The sequence below is a fragment of the Pangasianodon hypophthalmus genome, chromosome 2 (assembly GCF_027358585.1).
Source record: "Pangasianodon hypophthalmus isolate fPanHyp1 chromosome 2, fPanHyp1.pri, whole genome shotgun sequence".
Classification (NCBI taxonomy): Eukaryota; Metazoa; Chordata; class Actinopteri; order Siluriformes; family Pangasiidae; genus Pangasianodon; species Pangasianodon hypophthalmus.
In genome coordinates, this window is record NC_069711.1 from 24,823,697 (window position 1) to 24,846,220 (window position 22,524).

The 22,524-nt window shown below is 38.6% G+C and overlaps 1 long non-coding RNA gene across 1 annotated transcript; it reads right to left on the minus strand.

Moving 5' to 3' along the window:
• Positions 1 to 2,012: 2,012 nt before the first annotated feature.
• Positions 2,013 to 5,909, minus strand: LOC117599215 (uncharacterized). The gene is made up of 3 exons (XR_004579664.2): positions 5,634 to 5,909; positions 4,553 to 4,662; positions 2,013 to 4,298 (listed from the first exon to the last, which is right to left on the minus strand). It is a non-coding gene; the product is annotated as an uncharacterized LOC117599215 (long non-coding RNA).
• Positions 5,910 to 22,524: the final 16,615 nt, after the last annotated feature.

Here is a 22,524-nt window from a genome sequence, read left to right on the forward strand (position 1 = left end):
CAGCATTAGCTGAACAAACTAATCCAATTTGGCTGAACAGATTCTAATTAGTTACAGTGACTACAGAGGTAATTATTGGGGGAATTAAAACACTTAATGCACCATGTTGCCTGTATACTGTGAGGTGAGCATTAATTATGAAGTGAGAATTAAATGGAATCTGAAATTTAGATTTCACCAACACAGATTTAAAGATGCAGTAATGACTGTACTAAGAATAATGTAGACTAAAACTTTTAAGAACTTTTGAAAATATTTTTTATTTATTTATTCTTTAATCCTTTAACCTGCCTTTCACCATTCTTTCATTATACCTTCTTCATTATACATTTTCTTCAGAAAGCACACATCTAGTTAATATTCATGTGCTTTTTTAACAAAATATGCAAATGCATGTGGTTTATTCATTGCAGCTTTATTTGTACATATAGTGCATGTAAGAGTCCATCAAAAGCTGTGGTATCTGCTAGGTTTTTATTTTTTTATTTTTTGGAAAATCTCACTTATTTCCCACCTTGAACTCAAAATCGCTCTTTCGTTTTTTCTAGAAAATTTTCATTTGTCTGCAATCACACTTATGTGATCTGATTTTTCCCTTAATGACAGGCCACCGAGGGCAGTATCTTAGATGAGCTCATCACTTTCACCAATAATAAAAAGCAATTACATCAATATCCACAAAATTATTGACATTATTTACACATAATTACAAACAATAATTTTACCATTATTTTAATCTGAGAAGTGATAAAGAAAAGGCAACATCATGTACAGGATCATAATGCAGCTGTTCGTCCTTTTTTCTTTTTTTAGAAGGACACACACACACACACCATTTCGTTCTTTTTCAGTCTTGTTAATTTTTAATGTAAGCATTCTATCTAGAGTTTAACTGAAAAGTACTGTTTTATTGAATCAATCATACAGAACTATAATTAAATCTGAACCTGGCAATGATTAATATATACATTAATTATTATGTTCTATTACCTTTAATAGATGAATTACATGATGTAAAAAATCATGTGGACTAATGGTCATTCTGCCTGTGCTATTCTGAGCCATGAAGATTTTCATCATTCATAATGCTAAACTCACATACACTTTGTACACAATCTCTTTAGTTTAATACAATTTTATTCTTTAAAAAGTGCACCTTGTGGCTGTTTAAATTTAGATAAAACCACTATGTCTGCATGCAAATATTGTGTATTTATATGTATATAAAATACACTCTAACCACATTTACAACTTGAAAATACAGTATATACAATCCATATCCATATATACAAATATTCCTCACTTGTCCAGTGGTATGTCTTCAGTGTTAGTGTCTTATGGCATAAGAACTGGTGCTGATTCATTTATTTATCTGTCCACTTCACATTGTTTCTTTCTGCATTGAAGCATGTGAAGGTGCTGCTGTCTTGGACAAATAAGAAAGTAACTGGTGTTAACAGTCAACACAGCCAAGAAGCCTCTGAATTTTTACACTGGAATTGGAAACTCACAGACTGTACTTACTTCATCCAGTCTAGCCTTAATCTCATAATCCCATCGTCTTGTCTAAAGAAGCACACAGATTTCTGCCTGTACTTTTGCAAGATCAAAATTTCTTTTTTTTATTTCAAGACACCGGAATTCTTTAAATTTTTTTCCCTCTGAGTATATAACTACACCAACGTACCCAAAGCAGGACTTACCTTTTATTTTGTTAGTACATCCTCTATTGCACACTGAACTGCTTAATTCTTGAGCAAAGAAGGAAAACATAAGAACTCAAATGACACTTCATTTGCCAGTAGTGAGTACGGAGCAGGATAAGTGTTTCAGTTCATCATCAATTTAAGGGACTGGTTAAAATATAGATGGGTCTTGGTGTAAAGGCCATAATAATATATACAAAATCTTAGAGCTCCATCTTTCTTAGGAATGAGCTGTTGGTCTACATGTGGTCTTTTTTTTTTTTTTTTTGCAAAGGAACTTCATTAGAAAACATAATTATGTCAAGACTAACATCTGTATGCCCAATAGAATTGGTGCATACTGTCAACCAGGCAAAGAGAAGACTCTCAGGAGCTTGCTAGATACCATGGTAACACCCACTAATCTCTGGATATGAGATTTCGGATGACACAGCATCTGTACATGCTGTACTACAAATGTCCACAAACTCCCTATGCAGTCCTGAGTATGAGAAATTAAATAGAAATCAATCTCCATTGTTACTATGCATGGTATGAGTACAATAACATACACTAACTGCTAGATAATTTATGGCCAATATAAAAGTATTATTATTATCAGATAAAATATGCATTGGCTGTTGGCTTTTGACCAAACCTATTTAGTTTAACTAAGATCACCATCCAATCTGAACCATGGACAGCTGGATAACTATGATGTTTGCATGCTCTGCCCTGGCATTCTTTTTCTTCAACTGAAATCATAAAGGTTTGTACTGATAATGTATTTTATTCTTTAATGTGCTCTGGGTTTTCTTTAACAGAAATCCTTCTCTTAGCTTCTGATTTATCACTTTCTGATAAAATGATCAAAGTTTTAAACTGTGCCAAGGAGGGGTAATGCAATGTGTAGTGCTCCAAATACAGTATCCATATCTTTACCAGATATATACCTGAAGTGGGTGTCACCTAAACCTGAAAGTCCCCCCACCTTTTTCAATCAAATACGTATGAACCCTACTACTATGCTCTCAGAAACATTGGAAAAACAGAGGTAGCAATGCCAGCTCTGTCACCATGGTTTGTGAATTGTGCCTCTGACAGTACCTAAACCTCAGCTACATCACTCCATTTCATAACTGGGCTTTGTTTGTCCTGCAATCTTCATATCCGACTGCTAGCTTGTGCCCCTAAAATTAAAAACCTCCTGTGTGTCCTTTTCACTGCATCCCATGGAATCCCATTCCCACACAAAAAGCACCTCCTGTTCATATCTGAACTTATATCTGTTTAGAATACACTCAATACTTTTTGAGTAATGTATCGGATTGGACATTTCTTTTTTGGACAACCACCAGTTCTTAACCAGTTAGCCAGCTAAGTTTGATGTTACAACTAAGAGAATCTCAGAAACAGACACCGAATGCACAGTTTTTTTTTTTTGTTGTTTTTTTTTAAATATAGGCAATGTGATTTTGTTCATCTCCTATTCTACCAAAACATAGGAATTCAATGCAAAAGGATTTTTTTTCCATGAAGAACAAACATCTTCAGTAGGGCTGATTTGCTGTGATCAATTTCCCATCTTTGGTGTGAAAGTAACCATAGCACATATTTAAATGGATTCAATTTGCTCATAGCTATGTTTCAAAGAACACCATCTTCTACCCCTTTTCTTTCATCTTTCACTCTTCTAATAATACTGTTAATCTTTTCCTACTTTAACATAACCTTCTATCTCTAATCACCATTTTTGTACTTTAACCCCAATTTGTTCTACCTTGCAATTAAGCACTTTCATTTCTGGTAATTTATAACTCATGGTAATGGTGGTGATAGAGCTAATAGATTGTGTCTCCTGTGAAGACCCTTTTAAATACAATTGTCTAAAAGTGTAAATGAACTCCATAAGTGGTTCTCTTGGTTCCCTGGGTGTAAAAATATCTACTTGGATATGTCCCTGTTCTCATTCCATATATAATGGTCCCCGTAGAGGTGGATAGGTCTAGCTAGTTGTTTAAATTTTGAGCAGATAACCCTACAAATCTTTTTACAGACAAAGATCATGTATGCTTAAGCATATCTATAGAGAATAGGTCAATAGGTCAACAGAAGATTGTCAAAAAAATGTTACTGAAATAGTACTTAAAAATTCCATAAGTTAAATCTTTCTTTTATTTGCAAATTGCTCATTGTTACATTTGCGCCGTATTGCACCTGGTGTTGTGTTTGGAAATTCCACCATGACGGTATCCGTTAGTGATACTGAATACTTAAGAAATCTTAGTCTGCTAATCTTTACTAGAACAGAAAGTCAGCAGAATGTGCCTCACTATACATATAGATGTTCCATATAACTATGTTGGTATTGCAGCAATCAAAACATGGCAAATGAGATCATGTCTTTACTTGTCAAGGCATGTACCTTTTCCTTCTCCAGTTGCTTTTTTGATGGGTCATCTGGCCGAGACTTTCCTGTGAGAGTGGATTCTTTTGGAGTTTCCTCTGAGAAGACTAAAACAGCAAGCTCCTGTGCAAAGATGCTCATTCTTGCTCTGTTTAGCCTCTGGTAGGATTTTTTTGGACCAAGATATTACTGTCAGCTAGGGGAACCTAAATAAAGGGACAATAAATAAGCAAATAACAAAAAGACTATATGAGCAAACAAGTTATGTGGCACAGACAAACGCAACATACATTCTTAGATGAGGGAGACATGAGACATTTAATAACATTACCAACAATCAGAGAAAGGCTGTCAGACAGTAAAAAAATAGCCGAGAATATATATTTTTTTAAACTCAAAAAGAAAGAAATGCTTGTAGTTTATAGGACTCAAAGCAGTGTGCAATTTTTTTGAGACATACCATTTCAATCTCACTGTCTGGCAATGATGATGTTCTTCTGTGAAAACTCTCAGAGCCATCAAGAATAGATTCAATACATTCCTTCACTGAGTTCACCAACTCTGGCAACTCTAGTTGAATTTATTGTGAAGAAGATAATGAATGAGAAAAAGAAAAACTACAATGAGAAGGCATATAACTTGTCATTTTAGTCAATATCTTTGACAATTTAATTACTTAAAAACTAAAAAAAAAAAAAAAACTCCTCCGAATACAATCTGATAGGCCCACCGACCATTACGAGCTGATTCACCAAGTTGCGCCATTAATGTGTGTGGTACCGGACTTACTTGGGGGCTTTCACCCTCCCCATCATTCTGAAATAAGTGGATTTAAATGCAAGACAAGGATACCATCAGATTTGAATCATCTTAAACAAACTGATAACACCTATGAACAGGAAAAATTGCACTGTCTACCTCTAACATTTGCATAATGAGAGTAAAAATACATTGGGGAAAAATGTCAAGTACACAGCTTAGTATAAAGACAACTTTACAGAATCATTTTAAGCAACTTGCATTGTAGCCACATTGTGGACATCCCTGCTCAGACAAATCCAAATTTGATTGATCAGATGTGTGCCTTTCATGGCCCTTTTTTAAATAAAAGCAGCCTTAAGGTCCTCAACAAACTGGCCTTTTGCTGCCTTGGAAAGCCTTGAATTCTTGGACTTAGACAAAATAAAGATAACTTATATGCAATGTGCAAAAAGACACAGTTGAAATATAGGTTTCTAAATCTCTGTTGTCCCACTGGCTAGCCTCTACATTCTGTAGCCTAAGGATAGTAAAGAATTGTGAGGAAATTTGATCTCAATTCTTTCTTTCTTTCTTGGATTCAGTAGTAGGCTATGTAGAGTATTTTGCAGCCCTCTTTTATCAATACTCCATATGTCTTTGCCTTTCAGCAAGGTATTTTTTTTCACCAAATCTTTGTATTAAATTAAATTAAATTTAAATTAAATTAAGATGGACATCAAATATTTGAACAGGCCAAATAGTTACCTTACTAGCTACATAAAGAAACAACATGTACACACCTCCAAACAGCAGTACCTTTGCTGCAACTGCCTTTGGTCATTTGGTGCTGGTACAGTTGATTTCAATCCACCCTTCATCACTGTCAATGTCAGGCTGACAGGTCACCTGGGTAAACTAACCCACTGTTTGACCTTTAATGAAAGAGGTATTGTAGATTTTCACACTTTTGTCAGTCAAATAAAATATGGCAAATTTAAATGTGTCCATCAGAGGTAGCAGTTAGGAGCTCAGTACAAGTTTAAGCAAGCAGCTAGTAACAAACAACACAACCACAACACTTGCTAAGTTGGTAGCCTAACCTTAATTAGTAAATATGACACTAGTTGGCCAGCTGGTGATAAAAGGTTCCTATTGGCTAGGGGAAACTAACAAAGCAGCAACAGATTTTGTCAATTTATTTTGTACTGATGAGTTGAACCGAAAGAGGAATCCTTCTCACTTGGAACAGGCAGATTCATGGAATTATTTAAATTTGAAAGACACAGACTTGCCTGTGCTAAAAAAAACAACAAGGTACAGATAACTACATAATCAACACATTAAAGGATAACATTACAATATTTGTTAAGTGTTTCAGGTGGAGTAGCCTAATTCCAAAAATTAAGCCAAATTTGGATATTGCTGCATGTTTTTTGGTACAGGCCTTCCAAGACCGCATTTTAAATGACAAGCAATTATAAACAGAAAATAATGGGCAAACTTTTTAAATCAGGATCTGATCATGGTTGTTTTTCTAATTAGGATTTTTTTTGTATGTATTGCAAAGGCTACATTTATTAAATCGGATGGTACTCTTCTTAGAACATCTACCTACAGAAGTAATATCTTGAAAATAGTAAGCACACGGAAGAAAAAATAAATAAAAACAAGTATGCCTTTTTAAAAAGATTTTTGTACCTTTTGTAAGATTTTTGCTTTAGATTTGTCAATAAATGGTCGAAATTTTTCTCACAGATTCATCCTACAGAGAGGCATGTGGTCAATAGCCAAGGAGAGAAAAGTAACCTGGAGGGAGAAAAGGGTTTTGGTGATGAAGAGGTGGAGAACTGGGGAGAAGAGGCATGAACAGGAAAAATGGCAGCCAGGGTAGAGAGGGAGCCAGGAGGAAAGTGTTGGAAAGGACAGGAGACAAAATGAGAGTATTGATGGCAAGAGGATACAAGAAAAAGCTGGAAAGGAGAGGGGTCAGGAGGAAAGAGATGAGGGGGAAAGAGCTGAAGAGGAGATGGGACAGGAGGAAGATGAAGAAAATAGGAGACAGGACCAAAGAGGATCTCCAAGAGAAATTAGACATGAAAATCATGTCCTTGAAGATAAAAGAGAAAAATTAAAAGTATTGATTTATAGGGAAAAAAAATGTTATTTCATTATAATCACAGACATTGAGCATTAAGATAAGGTCATTTACATAATTGTTTTGTATTTGTACTGTAAAGGGAACATAACTTTTATTAGTTGTTTGTTCTCTTTCACAGATGCGAAATAATAATGATCCTATATACCCTGGTGCACCCCTAATGAAAGGACGGAGCTCATGTCATTTGTTCTTGGGCACAATCTGACTGGAGTAGCTCTCCAACATTTTCTTGAAATATTCAGTGAACATTTCCCTGGCCTTGTACCTACATCATATCTTTTTTGATTAAGCATATGAATATATATATATATATATATATATATATATATATATATATATATAAATGTATCAAGTGTGAGAGCTATCTAGGACCTAGAGAGATGGCTCCAAAAAAGTGCTTGTTTTGCAAACAAGGTGGCTCTTATTTCCTTGTGCTCTCTCTGTTAAACCAGTTAGAAGACATTTTGGAGAAGCCTACAATACATTTAAATTCATTTGTGATATACAGTGTGGAACAGAATATCAGAAATTCAAACACAGTAGAGAAATAGGGCATGGCCACCTTTCAATTATATAGAACTGTGATGAAATTCCAGTTTTTTGAAAGCAATAACTTCCAGATATGGCCTATTCAGTGTCAAATCATAGAGTTTCTACCAAAAGATCTTCAAGCAAACATACACCAATTAGTCATAACATTAAAATCACTGAAATGTGAAGTGAATAAATTGATATATAGTGTGTGTATGTTTAGGAAAATATTTCATAAATCATATTTAGTAATTTTTAGGCTTGAAGTACATTATTATGATAATCATTTTTAACAGACGAGTTTCAAACAAGTTGGAAACAAGAACCTAACCAGCGTACGTTCTTAAGGTACGCTATACTACTTTCCAACTTATTTTTTAGTTTCTCTGTGTGCATTTGAAGAAAGTATGAAATAAAGGCAATTCCAGGGTTTTTTCAATTGCTGCACAGACATGTTAGTCTATTTTAGTATACTTATCATGAAATAAATGTATTTTACATACAATTTGGAATATTTCTTTTTCAGTAAGATCCTCTATATATATTCAATGAAAGTCACAGCATAGAGGAATCAAAGTACACAGTATGACCTAATATATGTGGTACATCACACCCATATATGGGTCCTCCCTAAACTGTTGCCACAAAGTTGTAAGCACACAATTGTCTAGAATGTCTCTGTATGCTGTAGCATTAAGATTTCCCTTCACTGGAAAGTGGCCCAAGCCAATTCCAGGCTGGTGTGGAAGAACTCCAGTGGTCTGCACAGAGCCCTGAACTCAACCCTACTGCACACCTTTGGGATGAACTGGAATGGTGAGGCCTCCTCATCCAACATCATTGCTGGACCTGGGGCAGGATGGCAAATCATGCTAACCACCATGATGCCATTGTGACTAATGAAAACTGGTTTCAAGTTTCTGACACTATCAGAATGTTTTAGACATAATTTATATAAATTAAATAATATTATACATTAATATTCACATTAAGTAAGAGTAAGAGTAAGATATTCCTTTATTTGTCCCGCAGTGGGGAAATTGCATTTAGCAACAGCAGGGGTACAGTACAGAAAGAGTATGCACACAAGAACAGCAGGGGTACAGTACAGAAAGAGTATGCACACAAGAACAAGGTAGATTAAAAACTATTCTGTACATAAATGGCTTAAATAGTGCTAAAAGCAAAAATCCTAACACAAAACAAAAAAGGGAGAGGGGTGTATACACATAAGTACGGGTTGGTTGAGAATAGTGTAGCTTGCCAGTAGTGTGACGGTATTGCACATTAAAATATTGCACACTGATATTGCACATAAATGTGAGTGTAAATACTGCACTGAGAGTTTATAAATAAATAAATCAGCAGTGTTCATTATAAAGTCTTACAGCAGCAGGAAGGAAAGACCGACGAAATCTCTCCTTTACACACTGAGGGTGGAGCAGTCTGTCACTGAAGCTGCTCTCCAGAGCTGACGGGACGTCCCGCAGGGGGTGGGACTCATGGTCCAGCATAGATGTCAGTTTTGTCAGGACCCGTCTGTCACCAACCTCCCACACTGAGTCCAGAGGACAGCCCAGGACAGAGCTGGACCTCTTGATGACCTTGACCAGCTTTTTCCTCTCCCTCTCAGTGATGCTGCTGCTCCAACAGACCACACCATACAGGATGGCTGATGCCACCACAGAGTCATAAAAAGTCTTTAGGAGCGCCCCCTGCACACCAAAGGACTGCAGTCTCCTCAGGAGGTAGAGCCTGCTCTGACCCTTCCTGTACAGTGCGTCTGTGTTGTGAGTCCAGTCCTGTTTGTGGTTTAGATGAACACCCAGGTACTTATAAGAGTCCACTCTCTCAATGTCCATTCCCTGGATGTTCACCAGTGAGGGGGCAGACCGGTGTCTGCGGAGATCCACCACCATCTCCTTGGTCTTTCCCGCGTTGATGAGGAGGTGATTTGGACGACACCAGTCCACGAAGTCCTGCATCAGTCTTCTGTACTCTGCGTCATCGTCGTCACTGATCAGGCCTACGATGGCTGAGTCGTCAGAGAACTTGAGCAGGACACAGCTGTCCGTGTTGTATCTGAAGTCTGCAGTGTAGAGGATGAAAAGGAAGGGTGCGAGCACCGTGCCCTGGGGGACACCCACACTGCAGGTCAGGGTGTCAGATACGCAGTCCCTAGCTCTCACAAACTGGGGCCTATCTGTGAGATAGTCCAGGACCCACTCCGCCAGATGTGAGTCCACTCCAGCCCATTCCAGCTTGTCCCTCAAAAGCAATGGTTGAATTGTGTTGAATGCGCTGGAGAAGTCAAAGAATAAAATCCTCACAGCGCTGCCGGGCTTCTCCAGGTGAGTTAGAGCACGATCACAGCAGGAAGATCACAGCGTCCTCCACTCCAATCCCGGGTCGGTAGGCGAACTGCAGCGGGTCCATCGCTGAGCTCACCTCAGAGCGTAGGTGGCCCAGGAGCAGTCTCTCCAGTGTCTTCATCAGATGTGATGTGAGAGCCACCGGCCTAAAGCTGCTGAGGTCTCTAGCGTGCAGTGTTTTGGGCACTGGTACCACACAGAAGGTCTTCCATAGCTGTGGTACCACCCTCAGCTTGAGGCTCATGTTGAAGACTTGCCCCATAATCCCACACAGTTCCTCTGCGCAGGATTTCAGGAGCCTGGAGCCGGTACCGTCAGGTCCAGCTGCCTTCCTTGCTTTGATCCTCCTCAGCTCTTTCCTCACCTGGCCAGGTGTGAAAGACAGGGGTGGGCTGAGGGGGTGAATGAGTCCATGGGGCCGTGAGGGGGTGGTGTGGAGTGAGCCAGAGGTGTGAGGGGCTGGGGGAGGGGAGCATTGTCCCGTTGACGAGGTGTGGTGCAGCTGCATGGGGGGAGTAGTGGGTGACTGGTCGAAGTGATGGTTCAAGTCATTGACCCACTGCAGGTCCCCCACAACCTGGGAGTGGGGTGCTTTGAAGCCTGAGATGGTCTTTAGGCTCCTCCACACCCCACTGATGTTTTGCTGCTTCAGCTGCTCCTCCATCTTCCTCTTGTAGCTGGCTCTTCTTTCTCAGCTCCTTTTGTACAGCCCTGAGTTCCTCCTTGTCCCCTGACCTGAAAGCTCTCTTCTTCTCCTTCAGGAGAGCTTTGATGTCAGGGGTAATCCACGGTTTGTTGTTAGCAAAACACCATACCGTTTTGGAGGGCACAGTGTTTTCAACACTGAAGTTGATATAGCCTGTTATGGTGTCTGTGATGGCATTGATGTCCTCCCCATGTGGGTCAAAGAGCTCAGCCCACACAGTGGTGTTAAAGCAGTCCCTCAGAGCCTCCTCGCTCTCAGTGGACCACCTCTTCACCACACGGGACTCCACAGGGTGCCTGTGTACAACAGGTTTATACACAGGCTGTAGATAGACAATATTGTGGTCAGCTCTGCCAAGGGGGGAAGGGGGGATGCAGAATATGCCTCCTTGGTGTTGGCATAAAATAAGTCCAATGTTTTATTGTCTCTTGTGTGACATGTGACATATTGTGTGAGTGTTGGTAACACAGAGGAGGGTGGTGCATGGTTAAAGTCTCCAGAGATGAGGAAGAGGGCCTGTGGGTGTTGTGTCTGCAGCCGGTTGGTAACAGAGAGCAGTGTCCGCCTTAGCAGAGGGGGGCACATACGCAGCTATCGCAATAACATGCGAGAACTCCCGTGGCAAGTAGAATGGCCTCATGCTAACAGCTAACAGTTCAATGTCCTTGCTGCACAGTTCCATTTTCACTGAACAATGTCCTGGTTTGCACCATCTCTCATTGACAAACACAGCAAGACCTCCTCCCTTCCTCTTACCACTGTCCTTCGTCCTGTCCGCCCTCAGGAGATGAAAATAATCCAATATGACGGCGGAGTCCGGCATGTGAGGGGTTAACCAGGTCTCCGTGAACACAATGACGCTACACTCTCTGTATTCCCGCTGATGCCGTGTCAGCGCCGCCAGTTCGTCAGTTTTATTGAGAAGAGATCTCACGTTTCCCATGATGACGGAGGGGAGAACAGGTCTGTAGCATCTCTTCTTCTCCCGGAGTTTTCTTCCCGCTTGGCGTCCTCGGCGAGTCTTCCGAAGCAGCTCCGCGGGAATCACGTGTTTGTCCGATGTAGACACGCGCGCTCCGCAGCGCGATCAGCTGTTCCCTGGTGTAAACAATAGACGCTCGGGTCCCGACGCACATTGTAATTATCAATAAGTGTCTAAAACAAAGTGAAACCGAAAAAAAGTGGTAGGATTACGCAGTGCAGCTATTAAACAAAAAATTAACATAAAAAGAGAGAGTTTAACTAAGTAGAAGTTAGAAAAAAAGACAAAAGGTGTAAGAGCTGTTGCAGCCAGCAGCCAGCTTGCGCCGGCGCCAGAAGTATAGTTAATTAATTAATTAATATAACATTACCAGCCTGCTTTACAGCCTAATTTAATCAATGTGCTGTCCTATATCGTGTTATGCTGAACCAAAAAAAATTCCATGTACACTCTGTATTTGGTGAATAAAAACTTTCTGAATCTGATGCCTGGCCCATTGTACAGTGAGTTGCAAAGCTGTCATATGTGATGTCCTTGTTGTTCCTCTTTTGGCCACTCCCATTAGGGGTCGCCACAGCAGATCATTGGTCCGCATATTTTGATCTGGCACAGTTTTTAACACCAGATGCCCTTCTTGACGCAACCCTCTCCAATTTTATCTGGGCTTGGGACCGGCACTGAGATTGCACAGTTGCATGCAACCCCAGTGGCTGCGGTTGGTTCCCTGGCCGGGAATCAAACCCACGCCATAGCGGTGAGAGCGCTGTTGCCTAACCTCTAGTCCTCCAGGGACCCCAAAGCTATCATACATGATAATGGACAAAAAATATCCTCAAGCTTTTCTATTCAACTTTGAAGAATGGGCATTCCAAGGCCAAGAAACCTCTGAAGCTTTACATTGGGGATTGGAAACTCACAAACTGCTTTCATTCAAGCTAGTCTGTTTCCCATCACCTTGTTGACATGTTCAAAGCTATGCTCAAAGTTGCCTTGGTGAGTCTAGGTCAGATGTTAGTGACTCCATAATGTCACGAATTTGCTGCTCTGGATATTAAAAATCTAGATGGATCTTTGTGTAAATGCCACAATAATCCATGCAAAACCATATATCCCCATCTTGCTTAGGTATGAGAACCTTCTTCTATGGATTGGTCTACTCTCTCTCTCTCTCTCTCTCTCTCTTTTTTTTTTTTGTACAGGGACCACATTAGCCTTGACAAATGACAAAATGTTTTATAACATCTGTGTGCCCAACAGACTTGGGGCATGCTGTCAGCCAGTCATGGAGAAGGCTCTCCAGTTAGCCATATACAATGGCAATATGAACACCTGTACTTTAAGCATTGAAATCTCAGTTTTCATAAGATATTACACTGTATGATTTTCAGCCCCATTTTGCAGTCACAGTCAAAAATAATACACTGTAAAAGAATTTCTGGCAGTGTCAGAAATTTTTTGATGAAAATCTCTAACCCTAAACCTAAAGGGTTTTTGTCACATAATCTAATCATTTGTTTGTAGTTAAAGCCTTCAAGATTGCCAGGTTTTCTTGAGTAGAAGTGTCAAAGATGTGTTTTTCAAGATCACCACTATTAAAGACAAGCACTTGCCTTGAAATAAGTTAGGGATAGAGAATGCTGACTGAGGAAGGAAATAGCATTTTTGCTATTTACTATTTGCTTTGCTGTAAAAATAGTTTTTTTGCTTTTCTGTCAAATATATAGTGATGTCACATAAAAGACAATTTAAAATGCAATATTAAAAATGACTATTAGTATGATATATAAATGAGAAGATCTAAAAGATTATGTTCTTCTAAATCAGTCTTCTGTGATGCATCTTTTAAGTGCAATTGGCTAAATGTGTAAATGAGCTCAGTGATTATCTTGCTTCCCTGAATGTAAAAATATCTACTTGGATATGTCCCTGTTTTGCATTCCATATATAATAGTTCCTTTAGAGGTGGATTATAGCTAGTTGTTTTAATTTTGAGCAGATAACACTACAAATCTTTTTGCAAACACAGATCATATATATTCAACCATATCTATACAGAATACCCCTAAACCACACTGACAATCTGTGTTGTTCAATAAAGTATCTTGGAAAGAGAATCTCCGTCATGTATTAGCTCTATGAAATAACTTAATCAGCAGTTTTACACAAGAGTTTAATCCCCAAGTGCTTGCAAGCACTGAAATAAACAACTAATAGGAATCTAGTATATTATCAATATATTTTTGCATTGGTTTAAGTCAACAATTCGTCAGTTGGAATCATGCAGAGAACTTAAAGGATAATTTGAACAAGTACACATCTGCTACACTTATGGCTCACTTTAAGTTAAAAAATAAAATATTAAAAAAAAAAATCTTCAAGATAACAAGGACTCTGATTAAGATGCATCAATATTATTCAGCTGTATTTAATGGCAGCATCAAATATAATGCCATATTTTTTTTGTTTGTTTGATTGGGTTTTTTGAGTGCATTTACAACCCAAAACATAAATTTCAGAATTTCAGTATGACATATTGTGGTTAAATCAAACTGACGTAAAGGAGCGCTGAACCTCATACTTATGACCATGGTCCATGGTTATGTCCATTGTCAGAATCACTCATAACTTAGAGACACTTCTGTTTTAGGGAAACTCCACCCCATATGTATACCTCTTGTATGTAACTTCTGAGAGGTGCTTAAGTCTGTAGTCATGTTTGGCATCTGAATATATTTTGGTATCAAATGCTGAATGAATTTTGGTTTTAAATCCTCACTAAGCACACAGCCCTATTTATGGCCCCACGTATTTGAAGTTGTTTGAATAAAATGGGAAGAGTAATGCTGCATTCTAATTATCTCAGAATTTTGAAGTCAATGCTTGGAATTGTGTCATTTTTGAGCTACAACATGGGAAAAAACAGGGATGCCTCTATCTTTGTCTTTTGTTAGCAACAAGCTAGCTAGTCAACTGTGATGAGTGCTGTATATTTTCATCCTTAAAACAGCGGACTGTATAGTCAGTGTTATAGATTTAAGATAATATGTCTGTAATGATCTAAAATAAATACTTATATATACAGTATAACTCATTTAAAGGTGATACTTTGTTTACTGCTGATTCCGCAGCCATATTGATTTGACGTCACTTGCTGAACTTCGTCACTTGCTGAATCAAGGAGACCAAGGAGTCCCCAAGTATGAATTCTGAGTTGAGGGGGCGTTTTTGCCTGGTTAGGCATCAGGAATTATGAGTTATGACCTCTAGTTGAATGCAGCATTAATAAACTTCCCTTTAAACAAAAGCTTTTTCAATGTCATTTGGGACACTAGGTGTTATATACAGTAGGTATTGTGTAATAATATCTCATTTCTTTAGCCACTGTAGAGTAAAATCTAGTTAATAACCTGCTCTACTAACTGTCTAATTAGTGTTTAGTATGACTCTACATTAAATGGCACTCTCATATGAGGCCTGTGAGTTTTATTTTCTCACTCCCTAAGGTCACATTTCAAAACTCTCTCACTAACATTGTAATAGCAATTAAAAGACAATGTTATTTTAAATGTCCACTGAGAATGTTCCATTCTTTCTTTCTCCTTTTTGTCTTTCTCTCCTTCTTTTCCCCTTATTCCTCACTTCATTTCCTTAATGCTAATAAATCCTCATTGCTGTGAACAAGAGCTCCAAGGGTGAAGATGCAATTGGAACAAGGTAAAAAAAGTGCCTTGGAGTTCAAGGATGTAAAACAAATCAAAAGGCATTAGGGGATACAATCTAAGTTAATTTTATGGAAAGGGCATAATTAAATATTAGTTATGGCAATATGTGTGAAAATATAAGATAATTTTAGGACCTTGTTAAAGGAACTCTTAAGGGAAATTGTATGTTTGCCATATGAAAATATATTGCATAATGTTCTAAATAATACAATAAATAGTATGCTCTTAGACTTTGACATCAGTAAATATAAGGTTTGGAAGGGGCATTTAAAGAGCTTTAAAAAAGTTTAGCAGAGGGATGTTGGCTGTAGTGTTCCATTACTTAGCAAAGAAAAAAACAGTCATATGTTCAAAAATATTCTGTCTGATGATTCTACTAATGTGAGCAAGAGAACAAACAAAAGGACATGGATATCAGACCTAGGTTCTGTGAAGTGATACAGGCAACCATGTGGCAAACAAGGGGCACAGCCATTAAAGATAAGACTGTCTCTCCAGAAAGACAATGGATCAGAATGTTTTCCTAACCTTTAGATCCTATCACTTTTCTTTTAAACACATAAAATTTACTGCGTTGTTTGTGTGATAGTTGTATGCTCCATGAATGTGTTATCCCCTTTTTCTCTCAACCGGCACAGGGAACTCAACATCTTTATCATCTTTGGTGCCATATGCATTGTAAAATCATGCTTAGAACTTTGGAGTGAGTTCCCTGAATGCATAACACAACAGATTCATGATGTAGGCATTTATGAAAATGCAAAAAAAAGTATTCCCAAATTGCAGTCCTTAGAGGTGTGTGAAATGGAATTCCACCCCAGGACTTGCCTTTGAACAACAACCAATCAGCATCACTGAATGAGGAGAGACAGAAACCCTGAACTGCCTCATCACATCTTGTTATAAAGTCCAGAAACTCACAAGAATCTGTAAGTTGGGCATTCGATTTCCATCCACCTAGATCTCTGATCATCAACTTCAGAGTTGTATTTTCAAATCTTAACTCTGGCTGATCTCACCTCGATCTCAGCCAAGTCTACACTCTTGCAAGACACACTGTACATGCAGGAGAACCTTTAGTAAAGATAGCAATTGTGCATAGTGAGTAAAAAATGCCTCGTCCAAGATCCCTGGACAAGGTGACTCAATTATGGCTGGACCATCAGCATGATTCACGTTAAAAAACACCCACACAGAGCTATAAGCTTTTATCCACAATCCCCAGAGAAGTGAATCCAATGCTATAGTGAGACATTCAGCATGAGTTCTGCTGAATTGTGGACTCTTTTTCTGCAATCCTCCACTGATGCAGTGGCTGACTAGACTGCAGTCCCTTGCCTTTAAGCTTAATTCTATTCATTATCCAATTGTCTGTCAATTAATTCCACTAAATTTGTATGTATTTTCAGTTGCCATATTATTATTATTATTATTATTATTATTATTAAACATAGTATGTTTTATATGTATGTGTTTCTGTCTTGTCACAAAAGGAGTTCTACAACTATCAACTAATTCACCTAATTTGATGTAATTCAAATGTTCTTCAGATAACAGACAAATTATTAGTATTTCTTCTCTTTGTGATGCAACCATTATCAAGTTGTATCTCAGTCTGAGATAATTTTGTCCATTGTACTGGTGCCCCACTTAAAGGAATTTATTATTAAAAAATAATAATAATTTCTAATAGTTAATTTAATATTAATAGTTATAGTTTATCCACCCACATACCTTACATCGGGAATGAAAACAGGTCAGTTATAATGCTCCCTGGAATGCAAAAAACATACCTGCGACCTGAAAACCCACAAAACTGCCAAAGCATCACTAAGAAAAGGAAAGGGGGGAAAAAAAGAAATAGTGGAGTATGAATTCTCTTGCATGCACACACACACACACACACACACACAGACACCAATAATGAATTGAAATAGTAGCCTTTGACTGAGGAGGGAAAAAAGGAGGATGGAGTTGAGAAAGTGAAGACTGGAAGCAAACAGGAAATTGAAGCCATGACAAGCAAAGTGAGCCTGACTTCTTATCAAGGGGGGAAAAAAACAATCAGATTGGGTCTTAGCAGGGTATAAAGTGTGTGAAGACACCCACTGTACCAAAAAATAGACACAGCAATGTACAATTGTTTAATTAACAGATATGTTGAATGTGGTGTCTGTTATAAAAATGTATGTTTAAATTTGCTATCCTAAACTAACATGTAGTGTTAAATATTGATTGATTTAATTTAATTTAAAAATTGATTTAAATGATGTTTTTAGTTTAACCTTTTTTATAGCTGGTCTATTTTCACTTTGATTAAAGGTTTTCTGCATTACCCACAATACTGTTCGACTACCTGCTGATAGTGACGACAGTGGAATTTAGCTTCATCTCTACCTAAAGCAAATGATGCAGTGACTCTTTAGTCTCTTAGATTATCCAGCTTTGAACAGATCAGCTTTCAATGCTCTCAAAATTGTTGGTCTCATCATCTCGTAGATCGCTACGTAGCTGAGTTGAGTATAGCTGCCTTGCATTATGGAACTTTGAATCCAAAGTTTGCTGTCTTCACTAATTGTATATTAGATTTCTTACTAATGTGATGTTGAATGTCAGTGGAAAATGGTGAATGAGAAGAGAACATTTTGCTTCTTGTTTTTAGGAGCTAACAGCAAAATCTATTTTTTGATCCATTATGTTTGAGATCATTTAAATATTTTCTCCTATTAAACACCATTGTAACTGTGCTAGCAATAACAGTGTCTGCCTGTGACATCACCACAGAAGACAACCACTTGCTCCTCACAGGAATAGCAAAGATACAGCCAAGTCAAACTAGAATAGACTACAAATACAAATAACTGGAGAAACACTAGGGAACTGAATGTGTTACATGAGATATTTAGTTATATAGTGCAATCAAGTCAATATATATAATCTAGTCCAAATGTCAGACATCACTACGAATACCAAAATGAATATGCTTTCAACTTAAATACAAGTCATACCTGCCTTGAAATGGCTGTTTTCTCCTTCTTCTTATTTCGAGTATTGATTCATATAACAATGGGTGCACTTCAAAAAATACTGTATTGGAAAGACATTTGTTTCTTCTCTTCACTGTGCTGTGACACTAATTTGCTCCTTTTGCACTTCAAAGGGAGCACCAATTAGCTTTGAAACATTTCAGGAGCCCTTCAGACTCACATCAATAGTGCAAATGTGAGCAAACACACATGAATACGCACACACACAAAGTAAATACTGGGGAAAAAAAACATAAAAACAGAACAGAGTAGTCATAGACAAAATCCAGAGAAAGAGAGAGAGAGAGAGAGAGAGAGACAGAGAGAGAAGATGAGAGGAAAGGAATGTAAGAAATATAATTGGATAACTGGTGAACTGTGTGGCTAGCCATTCATTATTGGACATCAAGGCTAAAGCACATCCACTTCCAAACATTTTACATTTTTTCTAGAAGACAGTGCAAACAAAAATGGCCACAAAAAAAACAAAAAACAAATGAACAACAAAAATACAAGAGCATAAATGAAAGTTTAATGACCAGACAAAAAGGGAAAAAGAAAAGAAAACATATTACTCAAAATCAGAAGAAACAAGTTCAAGCTGCAGTACTACTACTACTACTACTACTAATAATAATAATAAAAGCATTCCAACAAGAAGAAGAAGAAGAAGAAGAAGAAGAAGAACAACAACAACAACATAATAATAATAATAATAATAATAATACATTTTATTTATAAAGCACTTTACATTTTAAAGAAAATCTCAAAGTGCTACAAAAAGAGTCATAATAATATAAAGCAATTAAAACCAGCTGCCAACTGAGATTAACACAGAAGTTTAAACATTAAACATTAAAACACTTTTTAAAAAGGTACGTTTTTAGACCCCTTTCAAAACCATCAGTCATTTGTGGAGCCCTCAGATGTTCAGGGAGGGCATTCCACAGGCGAGGGGCAGTGGCACAAAAGGCTCGATCCCCAATGGTGCGGGTCTTAGTCCTAGGGGGGAGGAGACGATGAGTGTTTGTGGAGCGGAGGGAACGTGCTGAAATCTGTGGGGTGAGGAGTTTTTTAAGGTAAGTGGGGGCACTGATGTGTGAGAAGGGAGACTTTGTATTCAATCTGGGCAGAAATGGGAAGCCAGTGTAACAATTGAAGAATTGGTGTGATGTGTTCGAATTTACACACTCTCATCAGGATCCTAGCGGCACTATTCTGTATGTGCTGGAGTTTCTGGATGCTCTTGCTAGGGATCCGGATGAGAAGAGAGTTGCAGTAGTCCAGTCTGGAGGAGACAAAGGTGTGGACGAGTTTCTCAGCATCATGTAGGGTGAGTGTAGGACGAAGTATGGCTATATTCCTGAGGTGATGAAATAATGTTTTGCAGGGATGTTTAATGTGAGCCTCAAAGGTTAAATGAGGGTCAAACCTAACACCGAGATTGGTGACTAATGGTGATAGGGGAATGTTCTGGCCAGAGAACGTAATGCAAGTTATGGGAACCAATGAGGATGGCTTCTGTTTTTGAGCTGTTCAGCTGGAGGAAGTTATGATTCATCCACGCACTTATCTCTTCCAGACAGGCAGTGAGTGTAGGTAAAGCTGCTGCTGATGATGATGATGACGATGATAACGATGAGTGAGTATCAGTTTTCATTTATAGTTGTGTATCATCAGCATAACAATGGAAAGAAATTCCCAAGCGACTGATGACTTTGCCAAGGGGGAGCATGTAAAGAATGAATAAAATACCTGATCCCTGGGGAACCCCGCATCCAACAGTATGTGAAAGGGACCTTGAGCTTCCCATGGCCACAAATTCAGATCTGTCTGTGAGGTATGACTCAAACCAGTGCAAGACGTTGTTATTAAGGCCAATGGAGTGGTGTAGCCGGGTGAGAAGTATACCATGATCAACAGTGTCGAACGCTGCAGAAAGATCCAGGAGGACAAGAAGTGACAGTGAACCAGCATCAGCTGTCATCAGCAGGTCATTTGTGACTCTCACTAAGGCTGTTTCCATGCTGTGAGCGGAACGGAAACCAGACTGAAACTTTTCAAAAATGTTATTGTGTTTGAGGTGGTCCTGAAGGTGGCTGGCAACTACTTTCTCCAGAACCTTAGAGAGAAATGGCAGGTTGGATATGGGCCTATAGCTAGCAAACATTTGAGGATCAAGTGTGGGTTTCCTAAGTAGTGGTCTGATTATGGCTGTTTTCAAGGCAGATGGTACATGGCCAGCCTGAAGGGATTGGTTTATTATCATGGTGATAAGGGGACTGATGGCAGAAATATTTGCTTTCACCAGAGGTGTAGGAAAGGGGTCGAGGGCACAGGTGGAGGATCTCATCCCCCTGATAGTGTCTTCGACCTCATATTGAGTAACTTCTGGGAAGCAGCAGAGCAGCCTCAAAATACCAGACTGTGGGTCAGCATTTGGGCCAGACGAGGAGGAGAGAACATAAAAAGAGGAGCGAATTTTGGCAATTTTGGTTTTAAAAAAGGTCCTGTGAGCGGAGCAATTTGAGGTTTAAGGAGATGATTTATGGTGGAGAACAACTGTTTGGAATTGCCAGAACTATTTTGAATAATATTTGAATAGTACTGTGACCGTGCTTCTTTGATGGACTTCAAATAAGCTTTTTGGTGGTCCCGATAGGCTAGCTTGTGAACAGTAAGTCCAGAAGCATTATACCACCGCTCAAGGGCATGTCCAGCTGCCTTCATTTTCTGCAAGTCACTTGTGAACCAGGGAGCTGAGCGAGAAAACGCAATTGTTCTAACATTAATGGGTGCATGAAGATCCAAAATGCTACCATCATCATGCTTCACTGTGAGGATAGTGTTCTGAAGAATGATGGACTTAAGCCAAATTTAAAACGTTGTGCTATGGAGAAAAGTTCAGTTTTGGTCTCATCAGACTGTTTTCTACATGTTTGCTGAGTCTCTGACATGTCTTTGGGCAAATTCATAATGTTTTTTTCCCCTCTTCTCTCCACTGTTCCATAAAGCCTAGTTTTATATTTGTCTTGTGAAGAGCCACTCCCATTTGTGGATCTCTCCAGCTCCTTCTGAGATATACTTGTTCTCTTAGTTGCTTCTTTGATTAATGGCCTCCTTAAACAGTTCTAACTTTTGGTGTACATTCTCTTCTAGGCACATTTGCAATTGTACTTGGGATATTTTTCTTTATAATCAAACATTGACTGACACTTTTACAGAACTTTGTCCCAGACTTGTTTTGATAGCTCCTTGGTCTTCATGATTGAAGACCATGGTTGCATCAGAACTAATTTAGGGGTTTCACAGCACTGGAGGTGAATACTAATTCAATCACAACTTTTGTGGTTTTTATTTGTACAAATAATTGTACATACTCTATTGACTCTCCCTAATTTGACAACCTCCAATCCACCCACAGAATCACTGAAATGTAATGGTTGTGTGTATCATTCATTGTATTGTGGTCTGCTAAATGCCGTAAATGTAAATATCATCATACTAACACTTTTAGTTTTTAGGTCTATATGACAGCATTAAACAGAGGCCGTAACTCGCTACTGTATATGAAGTGCTTGGAGTGTTGCTGTATGTATTCTTGGACCTTTTCTCTCTCTCTGTCGACTTATTAGATCACCCCTCTCTCTTGGTGTTCCACTACCACATGTTTTACAGATAAAGAATTGCTTAAGAATCTAGACCAACACACACAAACACAAACTCCACCACAAGAAAATGTGTTCAGGAAAATCTTGCACATTAAGCAGATGCATTATCACTCTGTAGTGCAAATTTCATGCACATATTTCTGTTTCTGTTTTCTGGTGCATCCGATTTCACTCTTTCTCTTCCAGTGTGTTTAGGAGAGTGATCGCTCTTACACTTTCTCACTATTGATGTGTGCAAGAGCCGTCACTGTTCCACTGACATTTCTTATAGGACGCAGACAGAATGCCATTTCCCTTGACAACTTGTTAACTTTTAAGGGGTGATGGATTCAGGAGGCGGATCAGGACAAAGTCAATAGAAAAGTGCAGGGAAAACAAAAGCAGGAGATTAAGTGTGTGTCAAACAGAGAATGAAGTGTGCAAGGGGAAAATATCGATCTGGATGGTCTGGGTCTGTGGCATGGATTTGAGAAAATGAAGTACTAGTTAAGGTTCAACTGCTACTGGAATGAAAACACACACA